Genomic DNA, 12,454 nt, shown 5'->3' on the forward strand with positions numbered 1-12,454 from the left:
GATTGCAGCCCATACAAATAGACCCCTTGAGCCTGATCCTCTGTTGTCTTGCACACAGGTCAATCTATAATTGATACTGGTGCAAGGTAGAGATAAAATGCTGCTCTTACTGCAAATGGGTGGCCACAGGTATAAATGATTATGTAGACAGGGTCTGAACCTTATTTACACTGTGTCCTCTTTGCACTGTTGTGGCAGTATGAAGGGGCCTTAAAGTGGGTGAAGGTGTCATTTGAATGGGCCTCAATGAATCGGGCCCTTAAAGTTCAAAGCAGTCAAGAATCAGGCCTTTTGACTACAGTGTGACTTTTAATAAATGTGTAAAGGATGGAGGATTCTTAATACATCCAAATGACTTCTAATACACACTGCACTTTGGTACCAGGGTATATTAGGCCCTGTGCTCTAAGGAAATGAACACCCTTATTGCCAATTGACATTGCTGAGAGCTGGAAGTGTTGAGTCCATTGCTAATCTGGCCGCTGCCATGCTCCATTTAAAATTAACTGGAATTTTATACGTAGAAAATACGGTGTAATTTTACATGTGTATTAAATCAGAAAGAGCATTAATATAGAATGTATTTTATCAAGAAGTATGAGTTGCTTGGACTTGGGACCAAATACATTTCTGCATCTTCATGTTATTGCTCTGTATTTATAAACAATGCAAGAAATGCTGAAAGAGTTAGTGGACCTGCAATGGTTCTAGCTTCCTCCCATCATTTCCACCAAATGGGTTAGAATGATTAGCCACTTACTCAGTAGCAAGGGCCAGTAGCTTGAATGCCAGGCTGAGCCCCTAATGCAGTAAACATGTGTCTAAATGCTGGCAGGGTTGAGCCGTAGAGCTTTCTCTTATAAATTCTGTAATTGTGGCATTGGGATTTTCATGTCAGCCTAGAGGAGTTATGCATTTGGATCCCTCTGAAAGGCAATGGAAAATGTGTGCCTTATTCCCAAAGACTCCTCTGAAAATCCTGATCTTAACTTTTCTCTGTTTCAGTTTTTCTCTCTATAAAATAGGGCTGATGATGCTATTTAAAGTGCTTTTAGATCTATGGAAGAAAAGTGAGGAGTGTTATTTGCGTTTTTTACCTTCAAGCAAAATGTTGGTGAAAGGACAGGTTGGGGGGAGGGGTCTTTTTCAGCCACATTTCATGTTATAAATAAATATAAATATACCAGAGAAGAGGCTTTTGCAGAGCTGGCTTGTCTGAATGTGAGTTACACTAATGCACTCATCAGAGTGCTGCTCGGGGGAATTTGGAAATCGGTGGAATGTCAGAAAAGAAGTGAAATGATTTTGTAGATGTTAAGAACTGTTCTTGGTGGAAGGATGGAGTGCAGGGGCAAAAGAGTTAAAAGGCACCTTTCAGAAAGCTGCCAGGATTTGAGGGAAGTTCCACATATCTGCTACTGCATCCATACAGTTCATAAAGGAACTGCTACAAGGTCATAGGGTTTCAAGGTCAGGAGTGTATGTCTGTATAGGTTAACATAAACATGGTTGGTAAAGGTGTTGACGTGGCAGGGGAAAGAAGGGTTGAGGAAAATATTAGCTAAGAGGCCTTCTATTTTTTCCTTGGCATTCATGTTACTTGTATTGTGGTTGCACCTAGAAATCCTAGGCCAAGATCCCATTGTGTGAGGCACAGTACAAGCACAGAACAAAGAAAGCCCAAGAAGCTTGTTCTTGATATAGTCAACTCATTTTAGAGTCCAAGTAAGTTCTGCTAATAGTTCCCAAGCACATAAGAGAGGAGTATCACACACCAGAGCACAGTGTTGTGATCGAAGGCACCGATATCGCAGGGCTGCATGTTCTGGCTGTATGCCTTGTCCTATGCTATTTCTCCCTGTTAGAGCGGCTCTGTGCCTATGAAATCTGTTGAAAACAATTGCACCGAGTTTCCCTTTATCAGTGTCCTGAACCCAAATTATTGTGATTTTACATTGTGCTGCAGAGTAGGGAGGCTATACAAGTCAGACTTGGGAGAACCAGGTTTTGCAGTGGATCTACTTGCAAAATGCCCAGCCTAAGTTGTAGTTGCCTTTTAGGAAGGTATGTACACAGTACAGCTGTGTGAAACGCTCTATTACAGTAAGAGTAACCTGCAGATTGTTGTATTTTTACAGAAGTTTCTTTGAAAAGCTGCCATTTGGAACATGCTTTCTCAAGCTTTTTCAACAGAGAATATTTCTGTTAATGTTTTACTAGGGCCTAGGACTGAAATGTACTGGTCAAGGTTTGAGCAAAAGTGACTGGTGATTTTGGGTTCCCAATCCAAGACATCTTGACAGGAGCCTGGTTTCCAGGAAGTGCAAAATATATGCCCCCTCTGAAAAAGCAAGTCCATTTAGGGTGTTCCAGGTTGAGTCCTGAAAAAGTGAAGGTGTCCATAATCACTGGAAAATGGTGCCTAGCCCAGGTGCCAGCTCAGGATTGGCCAGGAAAGAAGGCACTTCAGCAATGTAGGACATGGAACAGGAAAGCACCTCTTTGCATGTAATAGCTGTATACCCCTTTCTGAGGTTTGCTGAGAAAAAAGGAGTGCTTTAATTATTTATTTAATTGAGGGCAGTGCCCTGTTCTTCCAACCCATTTCTGCAGTAATTGGGAAAAGACCCTTCTGATTACTAAGCAAGAGAGACTGAAGCCATTTCAATCCTAATCCTATGAAGGCATACCTATGCTCTCTCTGGACTGAATTGGGAAGTGCCACAATGAAGCCTGGCACACCCACTTCATGTGTGCTGTGCTCTGCAACAGATCTAGTGTAGCTACCTTAGAGCATCTGCCTCTGGTATGCTTGTTGGCTGTATTGCATCTGTCCTTTTCCTAAGGGTGGATATTAAATCAAAGCAATTGAGGCATATAGCTTGTTTTCCCTAAAGTTGCATAATACTAGAACTCTAGTGTCTAGTGCTCAATGACACCAGAACCTGACCTTTTGGATTTTTACCTGATGTACTCTGATGAAATTGCATTTTTGGCACCTGATGTCAATGGCAAGTGTGCACTGTACACAGTGGGAGTATTTGATTGCTAGCTGCACCCACAGTGACCAGGTCAGTGTGCCAAATAATCACTCAAATGACTAGATTTGCTTTTTCCCCCATTGCCAATTTTATCATTCTTTAAAGCAGGGGTGGGCAAAATGAGGCCTGCAGGTTAGATGCGGCTCGCCACACCATTCTATCTGGCCCACGGGGCCCCTAAAAAATTTAGAAAATTAATGTCTGCCCCTGCTGACTGTCATGCAGCCCTCAATGGCTTGCCAAAACTCAGTAAGTGGCTCTCCACCCAAAATAATTGCCTGTCCCTGCTTTAAAGGATGCATTGCCTAAAGGCACATCTGCATTATCACAGATCTTAGTTTTTGTAAGCCCATGGAGTACTGCATTGTCCATACAAGCTCAGTCATAAGCAAAAAAAGTATCAGTGTCCATTTGTCTGCAGAAAAATGTCTCCAAGTTAGCTAATACTGGCTATAGGAAAGCTTACCCCACTTTCATATAAAATACTTAGAGCTTTTGAAGTTCTCTTTCTGTACTGACATGCTGTTGTCTCCGTAGACAAAAATGTGTGGTAAACATTACAAAGGATGTTACTTTTGTCTTCAGGAGGTGGAGAAATGCTAAATCTGGACTTCAGTCAAAACACATTCTTTTGTTGTCAAATTTTACTTTCTTAATTTAGGGAACAATCCAGCGAGTAATTTGTCAAGTAGGAAGAACTTTAAGTCATCATTTTTGCCATGGAAACCCCCCCTGTTTTTAGTGTGGTTTTCATAATTTTCTTGCTGAAAGGTCTGTCTCTTTCTCTGTGACTACAAAGCTGTGAAATGGGTTGCCAAAAGATGTTGCCCTTTGTAAAATGCTTTAAAAGGTGTGAACTTTCAATGGAACCCTGTCCATTCTTCCATTCCTACTTACTGTCCCCCAGCACAGAGAAATCAAATCCAAGAGTGTAGTTAAACCATAAGCTTGCCATTAAAGAGCTTGCCAAACTTTGATGACTTATGGATTCTTTTTTGTGTGAGTGAAACAGGGATAAAAAGCAGAGCTCAATGAATATGCTGCAAGAGGGATAAAAAGATTGACCTGAGCTTTGTATTTGCTGTGCAGAATCAGTGCGGGTGAAACAAATGCAGTGTTTGCATTTGTTTGCAAATGTAAGGTACTGAACATCATGTAGTTCCAAGGGTGTGCTGTGGGAGTGAGAGGGGACACTTTAATTAGAGTGACTCTGAGAGCTATCAACCACCTGAGCATCACATGTATCGGCATCCCCAAGCTGAAAAATGCTGGCGAGGGCACTTTAACTACGGACCGTTTTTCAGCGCAGGGACACTGATACGTGTGATGCTGAAGTCTGCTCAGATGCACTGTAATTACAGCACATTGGAGCAGCCTTGCTGCATGTCTATAGGCAGCTCAAGTTTCTAAGCACTAGGAATCAAGCTGTGTCTTGGAGGGCAGAGTTCAGAACCACCAGCTGCTTCAGCTAAATGTGCCTACTGAAACTCTTTACCACTGAGTGCATGAGGCCATAGATTCATTGATGCAAGGCAGGAACCAATGGTAGACTTTGTTGCTAAATACTCTCTGCATGAGCCAGTAGTTCAGTTCCTCCTCTCGTACAAATTAGAGAGACACCTGTTTCATTTCAGAAACAACGTGAACATTTTTAATGGACATGTACATACTCTTCCATGGATATGCCTGCCTCTTTACATGATGCATTTTTAATAACTTTGAAATCTTCTTCCCCAGAGTTCATGTAAAGATTTTCAGTCTGTGGAAAACTGGGATTTAAAATGTAAGACTGTACGTATTCTTCTGTCCATTTCCATCTTCTGAATAATTCCCTTTGAAAAACACCACTAACACTCAGTGCAGAACCCAGAACCAGTGCCGCTACAGAAGTGTCCCACCCTCTGTAAATCAGAGAAGCCATTCCTTCAGTGCTTGCATACGTGCTGAGCTGCACCTGCTTCTTGAGAGGCACACCTTGGTGATGGTGCCAATGTAAAAGACAGGCAGTTAGATCACTCCCTTTTCAACCTTACCCAGAGAAAGCCCGGTTGTTCAAATGATTCAGGTTTATAGCTTCATTTTATTTACTGTGTTGATTCCCAGGCTTTGAGGGCTACAACTCCTTTTCTGGTCTGAACCCATGGGAAACTGAATTTCTGTGGGACTCACAACTGCACTCATAAGTGCTATGACCTCTCAGCCTGTTTCAAGCCTCAGACTGCAAGTCAGTGATTTATGGCCTGAAAATTGTAATGCTCACCTGCGTGCAACACCTCCTTTGCCATTGCCAAAAACTGTGGCACAAGGAAATAGAAACTCGGGGTTCCTTAGCAGAGCCTTACTCTGTTTTAAAGAGCCCACAACAACAAGCCTTTCTTTTAGTCAAAACTTTTACTGCCTAGTAAGTTGACTCTACTACATCTGAAAAGTGTAACAAACACAAAACGGCCCACAAGTTTTCCTATTTCACCTCCTGTGCTGTGGAAGGATTTTGACTTGTGCTTTTGCTGCTTGGCCAACAGTTCGCAGTTCACACAATTTTGTGTCTAAAAGTGTGTCTCCTGTGTTATTTCACATATAGGTGCAGGTCATATTCTTAAGATCTCACAGTTATAATGACACTGGAATATAAGAACTGCTTTGACTGGATTCCCATTTACACCGACGTCCCTTTATATGCCTCTGGTAGTGTCAAGAGGCCAGGAGGTTGGTGCGAAGCTTTCATTTTCAGGCCTGTGGGTAGGGCGACAGTGGTAGAGTCTTGACATTAATGAGAAGTCAGGCCTACGCACTGCTGGGACTTCTTATTGCAGTCCCCTAGAGGTCAGTATAACTTAATTTTTGAGTGCCTCAGTCCCAGTGATCATGAACAACCTTATTTCCATTCAGTTCTGGCTCATAAGGGTTTTTGTTCTTGGCTGCATTATCCTGTCTCTTGCCTTCTGCTGGGAAAGAGGTCACACCGGGGTAAGACAGTACAAGCGGGAAAAGGACAGTAAAAGTCTTAAGTACAGTAGAGGCCATGGGACAAGAACGGTCTGCTTGGCGGACAGCTGGCTAACAGCCAGTCTTAGAGAAACAATGAGGAGTAGTGGGATGATGAAGGGGAAGGCTGGGATTTTCAAAGATGCCAAAGAACAGTTAGGTGCCCACCTGGAGTCCTTTCTAATACAGTTAGCATGTCTGACACTTGGCTTGCTGGGGAAGCGAGGCCAGCCTTTTAAAGAAACACTGTTGCACAAACATATTTCACTTTAAAAGAAACCAAACCAAACCAGTTCCGTCCTCTCCAACGGGCTACCGTCACCTCCATTGCTGAAGCAATACTAGGCAGAAGAATCTTTTAACTGTGGCCTTAAAGCCATGTATAAACCCCACTAACCTCAATGGAATTAGCTTCTAAGCCAATGCTCAGTTGTTTGCTGAATCAGGGACTGCATTAGCAACTGCTTCTTCTAAATCCAGGGCCCCTGCACATACTGAATGGGATCTCAAGGCTGTGAAGAGGGGATGGGGAGCTTGGTTTTGCCCATCCTAGTCTTTTGACAATGAAAAATGACCTAGCTTTTCTTTAAAGCTTTTTGTTCTTATGGGAATATCAGCCCCTCTGTTCCCTCTTTGGACTGGAGGATGCTTTGGATGACTAATATTGCTATTGGAAAGATATATCCTGAACTGCAGCTCTCCTTCCTATGAGAGTATGTGGGTTGCCAGAGGTGAGGAAGGATATGGAGTCTACAACTTGTCCACACAGGGGATTTACAATCAATTAAACCTAGTTACATTGACCAGAAAAGAAATGTTTGGTCCACACCATGCAACACCATCACTGAATATAATCAAGTCAGCCGAGAGATTTCATTCTTGTTAGGATTTCAAATGGGTCTCATTCCAATAATATTCACATGCACACACCTCTGCTCCAGAGTATTTTGGTAGTTGGTCAGCCATTTTCCCACAATGCTTGGCATGTTGCTCTCTGTGGGAAGTTTATTTACCTGCATGGCCTCTCCTGCTGTGGGGTCATGGCAAGTAAATGATAGCTCCTGTTTAAATTCTGGCACGCAGCCAGGTTCTGCCTCTTTGCACTGACAGGTTACACAAGTCCACACTTTTCTAGTGCACTCGCATATTTTACCTGCTACCACTGTCATGCCTCCTTGCTGGGCTTTCAGCTGGAACTGGGCTGAGTTCTTGGACCTCCTTACCCCCTGCAGAGAAGCAAAGCTGCAGAAAGTCCTTGCATCCAGCACAGAAACTAAGATATTCATAAAGGCATTGCCATGGTGATGGCCACATGGGGCCATAAATGGGACACCATACAGTGCTATGTAAACACAAAGGATTTAAAGGTGAACTAGAGATGGGAGAAGGACAGAAATCTCACTTCCATCAGTGCTCTGCCCTCCTGTTTATCCAGAGTTTTGGCATGGTATTCCAGCACAAACCTGCATTTTGTGTCAGACCCAAACAATGAATGAGAAGATGCTAGGAGTATGGATTCTGGTACTGTCATTCTGATTCTGGATGGGCTAGAAAGCCAGGAGCACTTCATTTTGCATGAACTCAACCAAAGCCACACTCAGACCAGACAGATATTGAAGCCTCTATCTCACTTGCCAATAAGCCATTTGTCCTTGAGACCACTCAGGCTGCTGAAAAGACTGGTAAGCATTGTTTATTTTGCTTTTATTACAAGTGAGTGTTAATGCATGCTGAGATGGACCACCTACTTCTGTTTTTACTCCCTGTGCTAGAAGCTTGGGTGAATTTGAAATAGTTTTTTTTTTATAACAAAATCAAGCCAATAAAAGCTTTTTAAAAACTCTTAAAGGCTTTTTTCCCTAGTAAAATCTTTATCAATACAGGTTTGAAATTTACTATGTGTTATACAGCAGTAACATTTTAAGAAGTAAGATCAGCACCGTGAAGTACAAACACAGTAATCGCCCTATCCCTACACCTAAGTATCTGGAATTAATTGTAAAACAGCACTTATGGCACAGTGAGCTTTGAACACGTCTCCAGGTGATGCACTGTATTTACTCACACCCATTTTTCCCCCAAAAATTAGCCTTCTAAAATTGAGGTATCTTAAGCTAATTTTCTTTCCAGAATACATGCACCCCTTTTTGACTCTTGCTCCACCCAAGTTTAAAACCAACTGCCCACCAGTAGTAACCAGACAAGGTTCTTCAGGTAAATCCAGTATCTTTTAGTAGACCAACTACAATAGTTGGGAAAATTGTTCTTAGCAAGCTTTCAGGTACCAACACCCTTCGTCAGACTGAGGAAGTATCTGCAGATGGTCTGTGCTCTTCCTGAATGGAGCGGTAAAGCAGCCAGAAGCCAGTTAGACCCGTGAAAAGTGGCTAGTATTCGCTTTGGATTTGGCCGATTTGGGGGACAGTGGTTCGATTCAGTGATTTGAATCACTGTCCCAAATCTATTCAGCCGAATCTGATTCAGAGATTTGGCCACTGCCACATCACACAGGCCCCATCCCCCACCCGCTCTCAATCGCTGCCTTGCCCACCCCAGCTCCCAACTCTTTGGGGAAAAAAGCCCCAACTCACCAGGTGCTGCCGTGCGGCAGGGGGGAGGCCGGGTGATCTCCACTGTACCCCACTGCCCCAAGCTGTATGGGGGGGGCTCTGTCACTAGCCCTCCGACCTCCCCCCACTCTCCCAGCCCCCCCCATGGCTGCCCCCCGTCTCAGCTCCGGCCCTTTAAAAAAAAACAAAAAAAGCCCTCACTCACCAGATGCTGTCTCATGAGGAGCGATCCCCACTGCCCCTTGCTGCATGTGGGGCTTTTTTTTAGAGCACCAGGAGCTGGGGCAGGCGAGGCATCCATGGGGGGGGCTGTGGGAGCAGGCCAGGGTCAGGGGCTGGAGGAGCAGGCAGGGGATAGGGCCTGGCAGGGGTCCCCCCAGGGTCCCCTCCCTCAGCCTCCTCTCCTCTGGCCCTCCCTCCCCCAGCCCCTACTTACCAGCTCGGAGTCCAGGTCCAGCTCCCTGATGCAGCCTGAATTGCCAAAGCTTTCCAAATCTTTTCTGAATCAATTCTGAGAGCTTTGAATTGATTCAGACCTTTTAATTGGTCCCCTGATTCAATTCAGATATGGAGATTCGGCCACCAAATCGGGCTGAATCTCCTCTGAATCAAATTAGCAGCCTAAGCTTCGCACAGCCCTGAAGCCAGTACATATGCAGAATTTTTCCAACTATTTGCATTGGTTTAATAAAAGAGATCGTATTTACCCAAAGAACCTTGTCTGTCTATGTCCTTAGACCAACATGGCTACAACCTACACCCCACCAGCAGTAGTGGCATTTCTATTCAGGCAATTTAGGCAATCAATTGACTAAATGGCTCATTGCTCTTCACTACACAGGTGTTAATGACCACCTATCCTTTCAATGGTCTTGATGTTCCACCAATCAAGCTAACCTTTCTTCTGGCACCTTTGCTGTCTGCTAGCTCTCCTGGTCTCTCTGTACCTATTTCACAGCCCTACAGACTGATTTTAGCTCTTTTCCAATTCACAGACTCGCCTATGGAGACTAGTCAGTGCTCTAACATTGCCAAGAGAGGACTGCTTTCTCCTTGATTCCAAAATAGGTGTTAGCATCTTTCTAGTCACACAGATCACTGAATGGCACCTGTATTGAATATCAACACTGCATAGCTTGCTACATTCCCCTTGACTTTGGAAATAGGTATTTTGCTGTTGTTTCATTACACAGGACACCTCCAGCATTAGGACTGCTTGCAGAAGCACAAATGCAATCACTGGTTTGGCCTTATCAGGACCTCTGTACCCCACTAATCATGCCCTGCTTATGTTGTTAATTAGATAGCTAACCCATACATCCTCCCCAGTGATAACAGAAATACAGCACAGTAGCAGACCAGCTTGCAACTCACTAGATACCAGATCTGCAAACCAGGGATATTCAGTGCATCACCACACAAAAGAGCATGAGAGAAAAGCTGAAAAATGACTCTCATCTCCAGGGTCTCTCAAGTCTGGAAAGAGGCTCTAGAGATAGCAGCCCAAAATGGTGGGGTGAAAAAACTTTATCTTTGCTAGTATGGAAACTGAACAATGAATGGGGTTTTTTGCTTTGCTTGCTTTACAACAGGGGCAGGCAATTATTTTGGGCAGAGGGCCACTTACTGAGTTTTGGCAAGCCACTGAGGGCCACATGACAGGATTAAAATTTTCTAAATTTTTTAGGGGTCCCACGGGCTGGATAGAATGGCCTGGTGGGCTGCATCTGGCTGCATTTTGCCCAAAGGCCGCATTTTGCCCACCTCTGCTTTACAAGTTTGGTATCTGCAATACCCAGATTCTCAAGGGTGCCAGCACTAACTGCTGCCCAATGTTTGGGTAACCTGAGAGCAAGGAAGATGTTGGGGAGCTAGTGGAGGCTTCTGTGAAAACTAGAATGGCAGTGCTGGGATTTAGGGGATTTCTGAGACAAAGAGAGAATGACCAAGAGGCCAAGGAAGCAGGCACCATAGTATCCAAGAAGCTTGCTTTGACTTGAGAGTTGGGAGAAAGGAGCTTGCAGAACTGGGCTATAGTCGACCAGCCAATACAAGGGGACATGGAGATACAACTCCAGGACTTTATGACCATGCAAATGGAGTAGGTGAAGAACCTGCTCCATCAAAGCTGTCATTCATTTTCCACCTCTTCTGCCCTGGGAACTCCACAACATGCATGAGCTGCGAAGTTCACCAACCCAACCCTGGTGAATTTTGCTGAGCAATTCCAGCAAAAAAAGGCCACTCACAATGGCCTTACTGCTGTTTGTTCTGATTGCACTTTAAGGATGCTGAAATCATGTTTTGTTTGCATTATTTTCCCCCCATCAGCCAAACCACTGGTCTTTGTGAAATGCATAACAACCCTGCCTAGAGACCATGAGCTTTCCTAGGCCTTCAGGGGATCACAGAGTTCATGCACTGTAAGATAAAGGTACACAACGTGGCAGACCCACAGATCAGTTACTCGCAACTGTCTGTTTGACCATCCCATTTTGAATTTAGAAACGTGCAGCCCCTATGCCTCTAGTCAAGTATTTCCCAACAGCTATTCAAAGTCATTATGCCCTTTCCTCAGAGTGGGCTCATCTACACGGACACTAACTGCGTAGTAACCTAATAACATTGCGCAGTAGTGTGCCAGGCAAAAACTGTTCTAATACACTACAGGGCAGTAGTATTAGGCTACTGTGCAATAAGCATCACTAAAAACCCATGTGCTGGTGCTACTGTGCAGTAATCCAAGTTACTGCACATTGATTTAGTACTTGGTTAACTGAGTACTAAACTTAATGCGCAGTAAGTATGGTGCATTAATGAATGTGTAGATGCTCCTAGTGTATACAAGGCATTCCTCAAGGTATACAGAGATACCATGTCCCTGGTGATAGCCATTTTGTAAGAAATGTTTTGCAGGCTTTTCAAGCATCCTGAAAGTTTCTGAACCTCTGCCCCAGGCCTCTGGGAGGTTCACTTGCTCATGGATGTTATGCAAAATACAGTATATTCTGAGGAAGGTATTGCCTGGCTGCCTCAAACCTTCCATCTAGTGTCTGCCATGTACCATTTGCTCTCTGAGTATATATTTACCAAATATTTTCTTGTCATTGCAGTGGCAGGGCATTGGCACTGTCCTCATCTCTGATTTTTACCTATTGCATCTTGATGTTTCCGATTTTGTGACTTGTAGTATGTGAAGGTTTGCAGGGGCGATTTGGGGGTATCTTTGAGTAAATGGTGGTTTGCAAACACAGGGGACTGTGTTTTGATGACACAGGAGCCCCTTCCTGTTCTCTGTTTCTTTGTTCCCAAAGGCCCTTCCATTGTCATTCTGCAGCTGCTTAGGTGATAAACAGATCTTTTTTTTTTTTTTTTTTTTTTTTTTTTTACAATCCAAGTATCCTGTAAAAGGCCTTATTATCTGGGGTAGCAGAAGCTAAGCAGGGTCCTCCAGAATAAGAGGAGGAATGTTGACACCATAACATCAGTGTTGTACTTGCAAACTCTTTGTTTTCCTTGTGGGGAAACAAGCAGGAGTTCCCAAAAAAAATCTAGCTTTATAAATGCTTCCACATGAACCAACATTACTCCTAGTAAACTTACTATAGGGGTCAACCAGTCTTGAAGTATCATGGAGAATTACCTCTTCTATTTATAGACTCAAAGGTTTGGTGAAGGAGGCAATTTCTATTAATTGGGCAATCCTGTTCATGCAAAGCATCACTCCTGAGCACTGGCAGGTCTTATGACACAGAGCAACAGTGTCTTATAATCATGGTGCACATGTCCATTGTAACAGCTTTCAACAGGTGATCTGTTCAGGAGAGATTGAATAACCACTGACTGGTAGCACTTCTG

The sequence above is a fragment of the Crocodylus siamensis genome, chromosome 5, assembly GCF_052110815.1.
Source record: "Crocodylus siamensis isolate JL-2025a chromosome 5, ASM5211081v1, whole genome shotgun sequence".
In the NCBI taxonomy this organism is placed as follows: domain Eukaryota; kingdom Metazoa; phylum Chordata; order Crocodylia; family Crocodylidae; genus Crocodylus; species Crocodylus siamensis.